This window comes from Scyliorhinus canicula, chromosome 14, assembly GCF_902713615.1.
Source record: "Scyliorhinus canicula chromosome 14, sScyCan1.1, whole genome shotgun sequence".
NCBI classification, from domain to species: domain Eukaryota; kingdom Metazoa; phylum Chordata; class Chondrichthyes; order Carcharhiniformes; family Scyliorhinidae; genus Scyliorhinus; species Scyliorhinus canicula.
The window spans coordinates 159,888,718-159,906,888 of NC_052159.1; the positions used below are offsets into that span (position 1 = coordinate 159,888,718).

At 53.7% G+C, this 18,171-nt stretch overlaps 1 long non-coding RNA gene across 1 annotated transcript in view; it reads right to left on the reverse strand.

The window, feature by feature from the left end:
* Window positions 1-17,056, reverse strand: part of LOC119977109 — a 33,679-nt gene extending 16,623 nt beyond the window's left edge. The window contains exon 1 of the long non-coding RNA XR_005463118.1: window positions 16,979-17,056. This is a non-coding gene — a long non-coding RNA (uncharacterized LOC119977109). The remainder of the gene's footprint in view (window positions 1-16,978) is intronic.
* Window positions 17,057-18,171: the final 1,115 nt, after the last annotated feature.

The window sequence follows — 18,171 nt, forward strand, 5'->3', positions numbered from 1 at the left end:
CACCACCTTGCCCCAGGCAGCACTGGCTGTCCTGTGGACCACACTCCGGGACCCCCGGAGGAACAGGACATCCTTCCTGGTCTCCACCCCGTCTAGGAGCCTCCCCGGGTCAGCGTACCTGAATCTCGGGGTCTGCATCCTCAGTGCCATTGTTGCCAGCTGGCTGGGATTGGCTGAGTAAGTGCTGCTTGACCTTGTTAATGGGGGGGCTGGCAGGCGCGGTGCCGGCCAATCAGCTGGTGAGCCTTTATTTGCGGCGAGAAGCTCATGAGCCCTCACTCGTTGGAACAATTAACGTTGAATAGCGTTGCCGGCCTCGCTCAGCCGAGCGCCAGGAAGCTCGCGGAAGTTCCCGCTCGCTACAACACTTTGAAATCATTCCGGAGAATCCCGCCTCTCATTAATGTGGAGAGGCTGCGATTGTTCTCCTTGGAGCAGAGGATGCTACGGAGGAGATTTCATTCAGGTGTTCAAAACCATGAAGGGTTTTGATAGTGTAAATAAGGAGAAAGTGTTTCTGCTGGCAGGAGGGTTGGTTACCAGGGGTACGCAGATTTCAGGTATTGGCAGCAAATTGTTGTGAGTTTGAAAGGGTGGTGGAAGTCAATTCAATAATCATTATCATAACGGAATCACATATAGACTTGATGGGGAGAAAATTGCAGAGACATGAAGAAGGGACAAGGGGAGTGTACTAATTGGAGAACTTTAACAAAGCAACAGCACAGGTACCGGCCCCAGCACAGCAGGCCGGATGGCCAACTGATGTATCATTTTATACTATTCAATATAACAAAAAGAACAAATTAATATTAATTCACACTGAGACACGCAATTCAGACAGTACTCTACGGTTAACTAGAAGAAACATTTGCAAATCACACTAACAATTTAAGTGATTTCACTGGAGGTTGGCAAGAAGCAAAAATTACAGAAACTGCATTTTGTTTATTGTGTAATTTTCTGCATATCTCCTGATGATTGAAGTTGGTGGCAGGAGTCAGCAGGCACTTGATCTGAAAGCAATGTGTTGCCATCATGTGGTTTAGTGAAGGAGTTCTCCTCAATGAAAATTATATAGTACTTTGATGAGACCACCCAGTGGCAACAAGTTGTAAAAATATGTTTACTTGTAGATTATACTATAGACATTAAAAGCTGCAAGGCCAGCTCTTCAAAGGGAAATAAGTGAAGTTTTGTTTGACTGTAAAATACATTTATCAATGCTGACAGATTTGGAGGCAGCGTTCAATAATTAGATCGTTGGGTTATTGAATATGTGGCTTCAGAATTAATTTTCAAGCCCAGATGCATCACCATGGTAACTGGCCCAAGACCAAGAGCCCTGTTGATTGGAAGCTGCTAGGCAGAGTGGCCACTGTGGACACTGACTCAGTCTGTGACCCGAGTGAAGATCTCACCATCAGGCCACCTCCTTCATGGGAAACTTCCCTCAAGTCCTGGGGAGAGGATTGGAATGGGAAGTGCTGCCCATCATTATCAGGTGGTGTCATCGGAGCGCAATTGCGCCCCTTGTGGAATCCAAACATCCCGATTCCACAGGACAAGTTTATTCACTGACCTGGGGGCAGCAGCTGGTGAAAGATCCTGAGCAAACCAACCAATGGTCAGAGCGGACAGAGTGGTCAGAGCGACAGAACGGTCAGAGTGGACAGAGCAGAGAGAGCGGTCAGAATGGTCAGAGTGGACAGAGCGGTCAGAGCCACAGAACGGTCAGAGTGGACAGAGCTGACAGAGCTGACAGAGCTGACAGAACGGTCAGAGTGGACAGAGCAGAGAGAGCGGTCAGAATGGTCAGAGTGGACAGAGCGGTCAGAGCGGACAGAGCGGACAGAGCGGTCAGAGCCACAGAACGGTCAGAGTGGACAGAGCGGACAGAACGGTCAGAGTGGACAGAGCAGACAGAGCAGACAGAGCGGACAGAGCTGTCAGAACGGTCAGAGTGGACAGAGCGGACAGAACGGTCAGAGTGGACAGAGCAGACAGAGCAGACAGAGCGGACAGAAAGGACAGAACGGTCAGAGCAGACTGAACGGTTAGAGTGGACAGAAAGGTCAGAGCGGACAGAACGAACGGAGCGGTCAGAGTGGGCAGAATGGTCAGAGCGGACAGAGGGGACAGAGCGGTCAGTGCGGACAGAGAGACAGAATGGTCAGAGCGGTCAGAGTAGACAGAGCGGACAGAGCGGACAGAGCGGACAGAAAGACAGAATGGTCAGAGCGGTCAGAGTGGACAGAGCGGACAGAGCGGTCAGAATGGTCAGAGCGGACAGAGGGGACAGAGCGGTCAGTGCGGACAGAATGGTCAGAGCAGACAGAGGGGACAGAGCGGTCAGTGCGGACAGAGAGACAGAATGGTCAGAGCGGTCAGAGTGGACAGAGCGGACAGAGCGGACAGAGAGACAGAATGGTCAGAGCGGTCAGAGTGGACAGAGCGGTCAGAGTGGTCAGAATGGTCAGAGCGGACAGAGGGGACAGAGCGGTCAGTGCGGACAGAATGGTCAGAGCAGACAGAATGGTCAGAACGGACAGAGCGGACAGAGGGGACAGAATGGTCAGTGCGGACAGAATGGTCAGAGTGGACAGAACAGTCAGAACGGTCAGAACAGACAGAGCGGACAGAGGGGACAGAATGGTCAGTGCGGACAGAATGGTCAGAGCAGACAGAACGGTCAGAACGGTCAGAACAGACAGAGCGGACAGAGGGGACAGAATGGTCAGTGCAGACAGAATGGTCAGAGTGGACAGAACGGTCAGAGCAGACAGAGCGGACAGAGGGGACAGAATGGTCAGTGCAGACAGAATGGTCAGAGTGGACAGAACGGTCAGTGCAGACAGAGCGGACAGAACGGTCAGAGCGGACAGAGCGGGCAGAGCAGACAGAGCGGTCAGAATGGTCAGAAGGGACAGAGCGGCCAGAATGGTCAGAGTGTACAGAGCGGACAGAGCGGACAGAGCGGATAGAGCGGACAGAGCGGACAGAATGGTCAGAGTGGACAGAGCGGACAGAGCGGACAGAACGGACAGAATGGTCAGAGTGGACAGAGCGGACAGAGCGGACAGAACGGACAGAATGGTCAGAGTTGACAGAATGGTCAGTGCAGACAGAATGGTCAGAGTGGACAGAGCGGACAGAGCGGACAGAACGGACAGAATGGTCAGAGTTGACAGAATGGTCAGTGCAGACAGAATGGTCAGAGTGGACAGAACGGTCAGAGCAGACAGAATGGTCAGTGCAGACAGAGCGGACAGAACGGTCAGAGCGGACAGAGCGGGCAGAGCAGACAGAGCGGGCAGAATGGTCAGAAGGGACAGAGCGGCCAGAATGGTCAGACTGTACAGAGCGGACAGAGCGGACAGAGCGGACAGAGCGGACAGAGCGGACAGAATGGTCAGAGTGGACAGAGCGGACAGAGCGGACAGAACGGACAGAATGGTCAGAGTTGACAGAATGGTCAGTGCAGACAGAATGGTCAGAGTGGACAGAACGGTCAGAGCAGACAGAATGGTCAGTGCAGACAGAGCGGACAGAACGGTCAGAGCGGACAGAGCGGGCAGAGCAGACAGAGCGGTCAGAGTGGACAGAGCGGGCAGAGCAGACAGAGCGGTCAGAATGGTCAGAAGGGACAGAGCGGCCAGAATGGTCAGAGTGTACAGAGCGGACAGAGCGGACAGAGCGGATAGAGCGGACAGAGCGGACAGAATGGTCAGAGTTGACAGAATGGTCAGTGCCGACAGAACGGTCAGAACAGAAAGAACGGAGAGAATGGACAGAGTGGACAGAGAGGACAGAGCAGACAGAACGGTTAAAGCGGACAGAACAGAGAGAACGGACAGAATGGAGAGACCGGACAGAATGGACAGAACGGACAGAACGGTCGGAGCGGTCAGAGCAGACAGAGCGGACAGAACGGAGAGAACGGACAGAATGGACAGACCGGACAGAATGGACAGAACGGACAGAACGGTCGGAGCGGTCAGAGCAGACAGAGCGGACAGAACGGAGAGAACGGACAGACCGGACAGAATGGACAGAACGGACAGAACGGTCGGAGCGGTCAGAGCAGACAGAGCGGACAGAGCAGACAGAGTGGACAGAGCGGTCAGAATGGACAGAGAGTCCTCCTGGTCATGCTGCCTGCTCTGACAGCCACTGGCACTGCCCCCCGCCCCCCCCCCCCCCCCCCCCCCCCCCAGGTGGTATCGCTGAAGCTGCAGCTCCTCTGACCCCCTCAGGGGAACAGGATGTCTGGTCTCGCACCAGATTGCTGAGAAGCATGGTCAAGTCGACATTGCCAACGTGAGGAGCAGGTCTGTGCACTGCCAGCATGTGTGTTGCTTAGCCGTGTGTTGCTTAGCCGTGTGTTGCTTAGCCGTGTGTTGCTTAGCCGTGTGTTGCTTAGCCGTGTGTTGCTTAGCCGTGTGTTGCTTAGCCGTGTGTTGCTTAGCCATGTGTTGCTTAGCCGTGTGTTGCTTAGCCGTGTGTTGCTTAGCCTTGTGTTGCTTAGCCGTGTGTTGCTTAGCCGTGTGTTGCTTAGCCGTGTGTTGCTTAGCCGTGTGTTGCTTAGCCGTGTGTTGCTTAGCCGTGAGGAACGTTTCAAATCAGCTTCCCCTGTTAGCAGAAAGACCCTGAGATGTAAATCGGGCAAATCAGACGACGAGGGAGCCAGTAAGGCCGAGAATCTCATGGGGCTCACTTTTGGCACTAAGTTCTGACGAGTATGAGCCACAATGCCACCAATGCGGCTGCCGCAAAACCCCCACCAAATACGCCCAAAACCGGACTTTAACTTTAATCCGCCTCTTATTTCTAACATGTAACAATTAAAACATAGACTACCCAAAACTATCTCGCTTCCTGACACCTCCCAGAAATTCCCAGGAAGCATGGGTCCAGTGAAAAGCGGGAATTGAAGGAAATTAGTGTTAGTAAAAAAATGGAGCTGTAGAAATTACTGCGAATGAAAGCTGATTAATCCCCAGGGATTGACCATCTACATCCCTGGCTACTAAAGGTGGCAGCCATGGAAATGGCGGATATGTTGGTTGTCATCTCCCAAAATTCTGTAGCTTCTGCAACAGTCTTGGCAGATGGAGGGTGGCAAATGTAACTCTGTTATTGAAAAAAGGAGTGAGAAAGCCGGGAATTACAGATCGGTTAGCCTCCCGTCAGTAGTAGGAAAATGCTGGAGTCTATTATAAAGGATGTGATAACAGGACATTTAGAAAACATCAATGGGATTAGACAAAGTCAACATGGATTTATGAAAGAGAAATCATATTTGACAAACCTACTGGAGTATTTTGAGGATGTAACTAGCAGAATAATAAGGGTGAACCAGTGGCTGCCGTGTATTTAGATTTTCAGAAAGCTTTTGACAAAAGTCCCACATCAGAGATCAGTATGCAAAATTAAAGCACATGGGATTGGGGGTAATGTACTGGCATGGATTGAGAATTTGGTTAGCAGACAGAAAACGAGTGGGCAGGCGGTGACTAAGAGGGTACAATAGGGATTGATGCTTGGACCCCAGCTATTCACAATATGTGTCAATGATTTGGATGAATGAACCAGATGGGATACTTACAATTGTGATGATGAAACGAAACTTGGTGAGAGTGTGAATGGCGAGGAGGATAAGAGGCTTCAAGGTGATTTAGACAAGTTGAGTGAGTGGGCAAATACATGGCAGATGCAGTATAACATGGATAAATGTGAAGTTATCCAATCTGGACGGGGAAACAGAATGGCAGAGTATTATTTAAATGGTAACCATGATGTGGCAATGCCGGGTTGGACTGGGGTGAGCACAGTAAGAAGTCCTTCAGGAGCAGTGCTCCGAAAGCTAGTGATTTGAAACAAGCCTGTTGGACTTTATAAAATACAAAAGAGAAAATGCTGGAAAATCTCAGCAAGTCTGGCAGCATCTGTAGGGGGAGAAAAGAGCGAACGTTTCGAGTCCGATGACTTTGTCAAAGCTTCTGTTGGACATTAACCTGGTGTTGTAAGACTTCTTACTGTATTTAAATGGTGATAGACTGGAAAATGTTGATGTATAAAGGGAGCCGAGTACACCAGTCACTGAAAGTACACACACAAGCGCAGCAAGCAGTTAGGACGATAAATGGTATGTTGGCTTTCATTGCAAGATGATTGAGTCCATGGGCAAGGATGTCTTACTGCAGCTGTACAGGGCCTTGGTCAGACCACACCTGGAGTATTGTGTGCAGTTTTGCTCTCTTTGCCTCAGAAGGAATATATTTGCAATGAGTGTGAAGTTGCAGCAAAGTTTCACCAGCCAGATTCCTGGGTTGGCAGATTCCTGGGTTGGCAGATTCCTAGGTTGCCAGATTCCTGGGTTGGCAGATTCCTGGGTTGGCAGATTCCTGGGTTGGCAGATTCCTGGGTTGGCAGGATTGTTGTTTGAGGAGAGATTGGGGGCGCGATTCTCCACCCCCCACGACGGGTCGGAGAATAGCGGGAGGGCCTTCCCGACATTTTTCCCGACCTCCCGCTATTCTCCCCCCACCACGCCCGCCCCCCGACACGAATCGCTGCTCACCGTTTTTTTACGGCGAGCAGCGATTCTCCCCTAGCCGATGGGCCGAGTTCCCAGGCCTTTACGGCCGTTTTCACGAACGGCAACACACCTGCTCTCACCGTTTGTGAAAACGGCCGCAAAGTACCGTTCTGGGTAACCATGGCACCGATTGGCACGGCCGCACCACGGCCGTGCCAAGGGTGCCATGGGCCCGTGATCGGTGGGCACCGATCGCGGGCAGCGGGTCCGAACCCCGCGCACTCTTTGTTCCTCCGCCGCCCCGCTGGATCAGTCCGCGGAGCGGCTTAGGGGCATTCTGGCCCGCGCATGCGCGGGTTTCACGCATATGCGTGATGACGTCATCCGCGCATGCACGGGTTGGAGCCGTCCAATCCGCGCATGCGCGGCTGACGTCATCGTGCACGTCAGCCGCCGTTAACTTTGGCGCGTGGGCTTAGCGAATTTCGCTAAGCCTGCGATGCCGAGGTTCACGGGGCCCCGCTGCTAGCCCCGACCGGGGAGCAGAATCGGGTCCCGGGAGGGGGCGCGGAGGCTGCTGGGAAACATGGCCGGTTTCACGGCAGCCTTCATGACTCTCCGCATTTGCGGAGAATTGCGCCCTGGGTCGGCTGAGCCTGAATTCACTGGAAGTTAGAAGAATGATGGGATCTAATTGAAGCATATGTGCTGGATTCTCCGCTGTCGGGATTCTCCGCTGTCGGGATTCTCCGCTGTCGGGATTCTCCGCCGTTGGGAATCTCCGCCGTTGGGAATCTCCGCTGTCGGGATTCTCTGCCATTGGGAATCTCCGCCGTCGGGATTCTCCGCCATTGGGAATCTCCGCCGTTGGGAATCTCCGCCGTTGGGAATCTCCGCCATCGGGAATCTCCGCCATCGGGAATCTCCGCCGTTGGGAATCTCCGCCGTTGGGAATCTCCGCCGTCGGGATTCTCCGCCATTGGGAATCTCCGCCGTTGGGAATCTCCGCCGTTGGGAATCTCCGCCGTTGGGAATCCCCGCCATCGGGATTCTCTGTTGCGCCAGCAGTGCACCCACCCCCCGGGGATTTCCCGATGGTGTGGGGCTGCCCACAATGGGAAACACCATTGGCTGGATGGCGGGACAGAGAATCCTGCTCATGAAATTGTGACAGAGCTGGGCAGACTGGATGTAGGGATGTTGTTCCCTCTGACTGGGGGTGTCTAGAACAAGACATCACAGTCTGAGGGCACTGAGGGCACAGTCTGAGGGCACAGTCTGAGGGCACAGTCTGAGGGCACTGAGGGCACAGTCTGAGGGCACAGTCTGAGGGCACAGTCTGAGGGCACAGTCTGAGGGCACTGAGGGCACTGTCTGAGGGCACAGTCTGAGGGCACAGTCTGAGGGCACTGAGGGCACAGTCTGAGGGCACTGAGGGCACTGTCTGAGGGCACAGTCTGAGGGCACAGTCTGAGGGCACAGTCTGAGGGCACAGTCTGAGGGCACAGTCTGAGGGCACTGAGGGCACAGTCTGAGGGCACAGTCTGAGGGCACAGTCTGAGAGCACAGTCTGAGAGCACAGTCTGAGTGCACTGAGGTCACAGTCTGAGGTCACAGTCTGAGGGCACAGTCTGAGGGCACAGTCTGAGGGCACAGTCTGAGGGCACAGTCTGAGGGCACAGTCTGAGGGCACTGAGGGCACAGTCTGAGGGCACAGTCTGAGGGCACAGTCTGAGGGCACAGTCTGAGGGCACTGAGGGCACAGTCTTAGGGCACAGTCTGAGGGCACAGTCTGAGGGCACTGAGGGCACAGTCTGAGGGCACAGTCTGAGGGCACAGTCTGAGGGCACTGAGGGCACAGTCTTAGGGCACAGTCTGAGTGCACTGAGGTCACAGTCTGAGGGCACAGTCTGAGGGCACAGTCTGAGGGCACAGTCTGAGGGCACAGTCTGAGGGCACAGTCTGAGGGCACAGTCTGAGGGCACTGAGTTGGTCATTTAGGGCTGAGATGAGGAGAAATGTCTTCATTCAGATGTTCCGGACCCCCAGCTGGGATACTCCGGACCCCCAGCTGGGATACTCCGGACTCCCAGCTGGGATACTCCGGACCCCCAGCTGGGATACTCCGGACCCCCAGCTGGGATACTCCGGACCCCCGCTGGGATACTCCGGACCCCCAGCTGGGATACTCCGGACCCCCAGCTGGGATGTTCCGGACCCCCAGCTGGGATACTCCGGACCCCCAGCTGGGATGTTCCGGACCCCCGCTGGGATACTCCGGACCCCCAGCTGGGATACTCCGGACCCCCAGCTGGGATACTCCAGACCCCCGTTGGGATACTCCGGACCCCCCGCTGGGTACTCCGGACCCCCAGCTGGGATACTCCAAACCCCCGCTGGGATACTCCGGACCCCCAGCTGGGATACTCCAAACCCCCGCTGGGATACTCCGGACCCCCAGCTGGGATACTCCGGACCCCCAGCTGGGATACTCCGGACCCCCAGCTGAGATACTCCGGATCCCCCCAGCTGGGATACTCCGGATCCCCAGCTGGGATACTCCGGACCTCCAGCTGAGATACTCCGGATCCCCCCAGCTGGGATACTCCGGACCCCCAGCAGGGATACTCCGGACCCCCAGCTGGGATACTCCGGATCCCCCCAGCTGGGATACTCCGGACCCCCAGCTGGGATACTCCGGACCCCCAGCTGGGATACTCCAGACCCCCAACTGGGATACTCCGGACCCCCAGCTGGGATACTCTGGACCTCCAGCTGAGATACTCCGGACCCCCAGCTGAGATACTCCGGATCCCCCCAGCTGGGATACTCCGGACCTCCAGCTGAGATACTCCGGACCCCCAGCTGGGATGTTCCGGACCCCCAGATGCGATACTCCAGACCCCCAGCTGGGATACTCCGGACCCCCAGCTGGGATACTCCAGACCCCCAGCTGGGATACTCCGGACCCCCAGCTGGGATACTCCGGACCCCCAGCTGGGATACTCCAGACCCCCAGCTGGGATACTCCGGACCCCAAGCTGGGATACTCCGGACCCCCAGCTGGGATACTCCAGACCCCCAGCTGGGATACTCCGGACCCCCAGCTGGGATACTCCGGACCCCCAGCTGGGATGTTCCGGACCCCCAGCTGGGATACTCCGGACCCCCAGCTGGGATACTCCGGACCCCCAGCTGGGATACTCCAGACCCCCAGCTGGGATACTCCGGACCCCCAGCTGGGATACTCCGGACCCCCAGCTGGGATGTTCCGGACCCCCGCTGGGATACTCCGGACCCTCAGATGAGGAGAAACGTCTCCATTCAGAGGGCGGTGTACCTGTGGAATTCTCAATCACAGAGACTGTGGAAGTCAAATCATTGAATATATTTGAGGAGGAAATGGATCAATTTCCAGGCTCTAAAGACATCGCGGAGTATGGGGGGAGCGCGGGAGCGCGGTGCTGATCATCCAGGATCACCCAGGATCATATTGAATGGCCTAGCAGGCTCGATGGGCCGAATTACTTGGTGCTGTTCTTATTTTCTATGTTTCTATGACAGAGCCAATAGGACTAACAGAACGGACACAGCCGATGGCTGCGGGAGCAACAGAATCAGCAGAATTGTCGGAGGTGACAGAGCCAGCACATAGCCTGCGAAACCCATTTAGAACTTGACACATTTTAACAAGATCACCTCTCATTCTTCAAAAGCCCAGTGAATGTAGATCCAGACCCCAGCTGGGATGTTCCAGACCCCCAGCTGGGACGTTCCGGACCCCCCCAGCTGGGACGTTCCAGACCCCCAGCAGGGACGTTCCGGACCCCCCCAGCTGGGCTGTTCCGGACCCCCAGCTGGGACGTTCCAGACCCCCAGCTGGGCTGTTCCGGACCCCCAGCTGGGACGTTCCGGACCCCCAGCTGGGACGTTCCAGACCCCCAGCTGGGATGTTCCGGACCCCCAGCTGGGCTGTTCCGGACCCCCAGCTGGGATGTTCCGGACCCCCAGCTGGGACGTTCCAGACCCCCAGCTGGGACGTTCCGGACCCCCCCAGCTGGGATGTTCCGGACCCCCAGCTGGGACGTTCCAGACCCCCAGCTGGGATGTTCCGGACCCCCCCAGCTGGGACGTTCCGGACCCCCAGCTGGGATGTTCCGGAGCCCCAGCTGGGATGTTCCAGACCCCCAGCTGGGATGTTCTGGACCCCCAGCTGGGCTGTTTATGACCCCCAGCTGGGATGTTCCGGACCCCCAGCTGGGATGTTCCGGACCCCCAGCTGGGATGTTCCGGACCCCCAGCTGGGATGTTCCGGACCCCCCCAGCTGGGATGTTCCGGACCCCCAGCTGGGTTGTTCCAGACCCCCAGCTGGGCTGTTCCAGACCCCCAGCTGGGATGTTCCAGACCCCCAGCTGGGATGTTCCGGACCCCCCCAGCTGGGATGTTCCAGACCCCCAGCTGGGATGTTCCACACCCCCAGCTGGGCTGTTCCGGACCCCCAGCTGGGATGTTCCGGACCCCCAGCTGGGACGTTCCAGACCCCCAGCTGGGATGTTCCGGACCCCCAGCTGGGATGTTCCGGACCCCCCCAGCTGGGAAGTTCCGGACCCCCCCAGCTGGGACGTTCCGGACCCCCCCCAGCTGGGATGTTCCGGACCCCCAGCTGGGATGTTCCGGACCCCCAGCTGGGATGTTCCGGAGCCCCAGCTGGGATGTTCCAGACCCCCAGCTGGGATGTTCTGGACCCCCAGCTGGGATGTTCCGGACCCCCAGCTGGGATGTTCCGGACCCCCAGCTGGGATGTTCCGGACCCCCAGCTGGGATGTTCCGGACCCCCACCTGGGGCGTTCCAGACCCCCAGCTGGGATGTTCCAGACCCCCAGCTGGGCTGTTCCGGATCCCCCGTGGAGGGTCTCGCTGCTGTGAATTGGTGCTGAGAAACGGGAGCCGGTGTCTAACAGACGAGGGGTGCTGAGGTACCCTCCCTACAAATCCCTCCATGGTGCCAAGGGTGGTCCTTCATGGGGGGTGGGGTCGGGGGGGGGGGGGGTTGTGCTGGGCTTGAGGGGCTGAGGTCAGGTGTCCTTCCCAGGATGAGGGTCGTTTTGCTGCTCTTACCATCTGCAGCCCTTAAACCCTTTAACAAGTCAGTTAGTGTCTCGGAAATGTACACGTCTCATAATAAAGTGAAAGTGACGCCATCTGTACCCTGATGCCATCATACAAAGTCTGTCAGTATGCCAAATTTAAAGGTCTGTGAGATGAAGATTGAAGTAAACTCTTTGCAGCGGTGAAACCATTGATGTGATTTTCTCATAGTCAATAGCCTTGGAAGTACAGAGCAGCACCTGCTGCTCTTTCAAGGAAGCGCTTGAGAACAAAGAGGCAGCTTCATTACAAAACACTGCTGTTAGAAAACCAGCTGCTTCTCTGAGATAAAGGATCCCTTCCGAGCTATATAAATAAACAATCTCAATTCCCCCCTTTGAAACTGCCTCCCACCTGTCAGTCAAAAAGCTTTTAGGAGGCAATAGTGAATGAAATTGAATGTAAAAAATGCAGTTCAAAGCTTTTAGCCTTATAGGCATACCCACAGGCTTCTTTAACCTGGTCCCTCCATGGCAGCAATATTGAAGTTTATGCCGCACACTGGTGGGTCCATGCAAAACCGCCATTTGCATGGATTTCAATATTATTAGCAGCTTGGATACAGTGTGCTCCACCCTTCCACGATGCTCCACCATCTTATGCAGAGGTCTCACGAATTAGTGCAAGTATTGACAAATGGGACTGTGGAGTGGGAGGCTAAAACACACTGGAAATCCCTTGGAAATTGTGGGCTTTGCTGAGGGGTGCCTGGGCCGGGGGAGAAGTGGAAAATAACTTGGTGCAGAATCCATGTACTCGGCCCATCCCCTCGGGATTGGGGTGGTGTGGCTCAGACCCCCATTGCTGCAATCTATCTTTTAAACCTACCCTTTTGGTGCTCCTTACAGGCTCCTGGCTTCTCACACTGCTGAGTGCTGCCTGTGTCCTTTAAATGTTCAGAAAGGTCTCTGGTCATTTGGGAGCCTCCCAGGCTGCCCCTCTGGACACCCTCATACCCCAGCTGTAGGGGATGGGCGTGGCCAAGCTCAATCAGGGGCCCACCAGGTGTTGGCGCTCCTCAGAAGCACCTCCCCATTGCAGAGGAAGCAGGGGATCAGCAGAGCTCACCCCACCCAGAGGACACCTGCACCGTGGCCTGTGGAGCCCTCCCTGGCTCTCTGCCCCTCTCAGGGCAGAGGCCTCACCAGTGACACCCCCACCCCTCAGTCTCCCCCTGGTGAGGTTGGCAGCGCTGACTGCAGCCCCCAGGCAGTGTTCAGGAGGGTGGGCTTGGGTATGTGGCCCACCCTGGGGCAGAGGGTGTCCCTCCTCTCACTGGCACGGAGCTGTGGGTCCACCTCAGCCGGGAGGCTTTGGGGGGGCCCTGTGACACCTTGGAGGCTGTGGTTAGTGTGGTAAGTGGAGTGCCAGCTGATAGGCTCTTTAGCGCTAACTCTGGCCCCAGTGGTTAGAACGCCCGCTGGGCTGGGAACTGCCCTGCAGAGTGATGGCCTATTTACATATCCTGAGTCTCTTTCTGAATAGTGCCCCCAATGTTACCGCCAAGCGTACATTATTCAGTCTCAGTGCCAACACTTAGTTTCCCAAATGGACAATTCTGGTCTGTGTGACTACAGGATCCAAATTTTTCAAGTTTGTGCATCGCCCATGAAGCATACCCAGGCAGGTGCACCATGTATTATGACCCCGGAGCAGACCCCAGCTCGGACACTGGACATAAACCCCAAAATTTTATTTTAATTTTGTACGACTGTGAAGAAAGGAGTGGCACAGTAGCACAGTGGTTAACACAGTTGTTTCACAGCGCCAGGGTCCCAGGTTCGATTCCCGATTGGATCACTGTCTGTGCGGAGTCTGCACGTTCTCCCCGTGTCTGCGTGGGTTTCCTCCGGGTGCTCCGGTTTCCTCCCACAAGTCCCAAAAGACGTGATGTTGGGTGAATTGGACATTCTGAATTCTCCCTCAGTGTACCCGAACAGGTGCCGGAGTGTGGTGACTAGGGGCTTTTCACAGTAACTTCATTGCACTGTTAATGTAAGCCTACTTGTGGCACTATTTAAGAGTATCATTCCTTGCTCCAGGAATGATTCCACACACAAAATAGGGATATGGGGCTGGATTTTCCGTTCCTGAGGCTAAGTGCCAGAGCGAACGGAGAATCTGTGGGAATTTTACAACAGGAAACTCGGTGTGAACCCCTCACAAGTCCCTGAGGGGCGGGCACCAGCACCCGCATGAAACGCCCACGGATCGCGCCGAAAACAGCCGGAGAATGGCCGGGTCCCAGGCCGCGTATACGCAGGACTGACGACCTGCACCGGTCACGCCGGAAAACATGTGCCAGCAGTGCCCGAACCCTAAACCGCCAACCATGATCCCTCAGCCCACACCTGACCATCCCTCACCTGTCTCCCCAGCCCTAGCAGAAGCCCCCCCCTTCCCTCCCTGGCCTACGGCACGGATCCAGATGAGTGTGGAACGCTGGACACTGTCTGCAGCTGGCACGCCGGGTTCCTGACCACTGGGACTACACGTGGCCCCCGCCATCAGGAACCTGCCCATCGGGGACGGAGCATCGTGGGTGGGCCGGCCGATGATCCACCAACAGCGCGCAGCACGTGTCCCGATGATGCCGGTTGGGGGGGGGGGAGGCGCAATGGCAGACCGCGTCAACGTGGCACCTGCTCCGATTCTGCCATCGCAATCCATTCTCCATCTGATCAGTGATCACACAATCCACCCCATGGTTTTTTGAAACAAACTTTATTACTAACACATTATTAAAATTTTTAACATCACATCAGAAAATAACTTACAATTATGCCATAAACAATGCTAAGCAATATATTGAATACAAGATCCTTAATTGCTATCATTATTCCCACTTAAACAAGAAAATAAACCATCTCCGCTCTCAATCCACTTTAAACACCAATGGCTCAGACTAATACATAGTTCACAGAGATATTCTTTGAGAAAGAGATTTTTTGACATTGCTTTACAGAAAAGATCTGACTCTTGTCAGACCCATGCAGAAACTCTGGTTATATGTCTTCAAAAAGCTGTTTTCAGATGGTTTGTTTCAGCTCCACCTTGTCCTCTGACAAGTCTGTACTTCTTTAACTACAATTTATCTATTTTATCTAACCTACAGTGAGAATAAACTGCCTTACCTTTGGTCTCAGCATCAGTCAGTTCCGGACTTGACTCGAACATTCCTCTGAGAGAACTGCCTCCCCCTAACCTGAGGGGCGTCCTCTGCACAAAGCCGTCCATCCCAGTTGTGATCAGGATGAGCAGGTTGGCCAGCTCACCGTTAGTTGCCGAAACTCCGCGGAATTATGGCTTCTCTTCCACAAATACATTCATTATTCCACTCCCCGCCTGCAACATCATGCAATGCTCTGCTCCCCCTCACTCCCCCCGCACGAACCTTGCAAATGCTCCTGTCATCATGCACACCTGGCCCTTAGATGGACCCAGGGCTCTGGTCTTATCTTCCAGTCTTAACACACACAGGTGTATGTACATTCTGTTACTCTGATTCTCACACCCTGAGCACCATGACGTCTTCACAATGGACCATGCCAACTCAGAACTCACCCTTACCAAGCACAGAAGATTATTGAACCGTTTTTGCCACTTGTTTCCAGGGGTAGCGCACTCATGCCCATCTCATGCCCAGTGACCTCGGCTGCCCATCTCTGCCCAGGCCTCCCTCGCTTGGTGGGCTTGCCAGCGTCTTGCCATCTCAGGACATTGTGCTTGGCATTCAATGCTTTCACCAGAGTGCGCAGGCATTTGTCTGAGAAGGTGGGAGCAGAATGCCCACCTGTATTGCCCACCCACCTGGCGTGATGACAGGGTACTCAGCTCCCTGTGCCCTGTCTGTAACTGCAGGACGTTTACTGCCAGAGCTGCGCTGAAACCTCCTGGCAGATCTGGCATACTCCATCTCTTCTTCAATGGGGCTGCCCCTTTAATTGGCCAACCAGTGGGCTGGTTTAGCACACTGGGCTAAATCGCTGGCTTTGAAAGCAGACCAAGGCAGGCCAGCAGCACGGTTCAGTTCTCGTACCAGCCTCCCTGAACAGGAGCCGAAATGTGGCGACTAGGGGTTTTTCACAGTAACTTCATTTGAAGCCTACTCGTGACAATAAATGACTTTCATTTCATTTCAGTGTGATATCCACCTTTCGGAGTGACACGGACAGAAGCGTTCAACACGGCCGTTTCCGGTCTCGCTCATCGCATGTTCCCGATCAATGCGAAATTCAGGCTCAGCATTTCCCAACCACTGATGTCAGGATAACTCGTCTGTAGTTCCCAGTTTTCTCTCTCTCCTTTCTCCAATAGTGGAGTTACATTTGCTAATTTCCAATCTGCCAAAATCTCGGGAAGTTTTGGAAAATTGCAGCCAGCACATCCACTCTGTAGCTGGTTGTAGGCCATCAGCTCCTGGGGATTTATTTGATCCTATTCCTGTACATTTCTCCTGTAGTTCTCCACTGATATCCATCACCTTAATCTCCTCATGCTTTCTGGTCCCTCAATTGCCCTCTGAAGAGAAGCTCAGAATATTTATTCAATGACTGTGCCATTTCTTCATTCCCCACGATTGACTCTGATCATTCCTCTGCTAAATTGGTCTACTTCACACCTCTTTTATAAACGAAGTATGACAATACCAATTTCTGCCCTTGCACGTCGTGTCTGTGGGCAGCACAGTAGCACAGTGACTGTTACTTCACAGTGCCAGGATCCCAGGTTCGATTCCCGGCTTGGGTCGCTGTCTGTGCGGAGTCTGCACGTTCTCCCCGTGTCTGTGTGGGTTTCCTCCGGGTGCTCCGGTTTCCTCCCACAAGTCCCAAAAGACGTGCTGTTAGTGAATTGGACATTCTGAATTCTCCCTCTGTGACCCAAACAGGCGCCGGAATGTGGCAACGAGGGGCTTTTCACAGTAACTTCATTGCAGTGTTAATGTAAACCTACTTGTGACAATACTAAAGATTATTATTATAATGAAGGACCCAATTTAATGATTATAAATCCCTATCCCCTCCCCCATCCACTCGTAACATGCTGAGGGCAGAGAGCAAAGTTCCTACCAGTGGTGAAGAATGTGGGGAGGAGGTGGATCACAGTCTGAGATATCCCCAGAGTAGGTCATCCCAAAATAAGCGGGGGTTTGGGTGCATTTCAAAGGATGAAGATTAATGTTCAATACTGTCCTTGTTTAAAAGGGGCACACACTCCAGTGCCCCCTTCAGCTCACTCTCTACTCAACTATTTCAATCCTTGATAAAGACATTCAGTTCCAGAGATACCTTTTAAACAAGGAAATCTTTCAGCAGACTGTTCAGCTTGATCAAAGAAGAAGTCTAATTTTGTGCCGTTGCGAGCCCTCGAAGGTTTTTTTTTAACCTGTGCAGATGTGTGTTATCTTTGCTATGGAGACTGGGTTCTGTTTTCTTTGTTACCGTGGTAACTGAAGGCTTTCTGGCACAAGCCCTTTGCTCCTCCTTGAGCTTTGAGAGAGTCTGCTGAGAGAGACAAAGGGAGAGGCAGCCAGTGATTTGGGAGTGAAAAATACACCCGCATTTTATATTCACACATTCATTTTCAATGATTTGCAGCAATTCTGGATCATTTCATTATTTATCTGATTGCCAATATGCGATTTAAAAAATTAAGTTTATGTCTGACAATTGGAATCATTTGAATAAATAACACTCTTACAAAAATAAATGTGATTTTAAAATCTGTAATAAAAAATATTGCATTTACAAATGAATTTACAACCTGTTGGCAAGGCAGTGTGTGGGCTGAGTTTTCAACACTGACCCGTATTTCTGGGGATCAGGATCATTTGGCAGAGTACACTAATCTTTGCTAATATTCATTCTATTTGTTGTGTGACATTTTATTTACACCTTGTGGACTGGCAGCTGTACACTGCGGACAGTGTGATAAGGAATGAGGAACGATCTCAGGTGATCATTATTCTGTTTAAACTGTGAAGTGATTACATTAATCCAGGCTACTGGAATTATGTTGAATTACATCGAAACTACAACATGGAAATGGGCCATTCTGCCCATCTAGTGTATGTTGGCATTTCATCTGCACTAATCCCATGTATCTGCCTGCTTCATCCTCTTGCACTCAACTCTGATTCAAACTATTATCGAATGTTGACATTGATTCTGCTCCAACATTCCACAGGCTGTTTGTAAAGACATTTCTTTCTTTCCCAGTTATCATAGAATGATAGAATTTACAGCGCAGAAGGAGGCCATTCGGCCCATCGGGTCTACACCGGCCCCTGAAAGAGCACCCTATCCCCATAACCCAGCAACCCCACCGAGCATTTGGGGCAATTTTAGCATGACTAATCCACCTAACCCACACATCTTTGGACTGTGGGAGGAAACCGGAGCACCCGGAGGAAACCCACGCACACACGGGGAGGACGTGCAGACTCCGCACAGACAGTGACCCAAGCGGGAATCGAACCTGG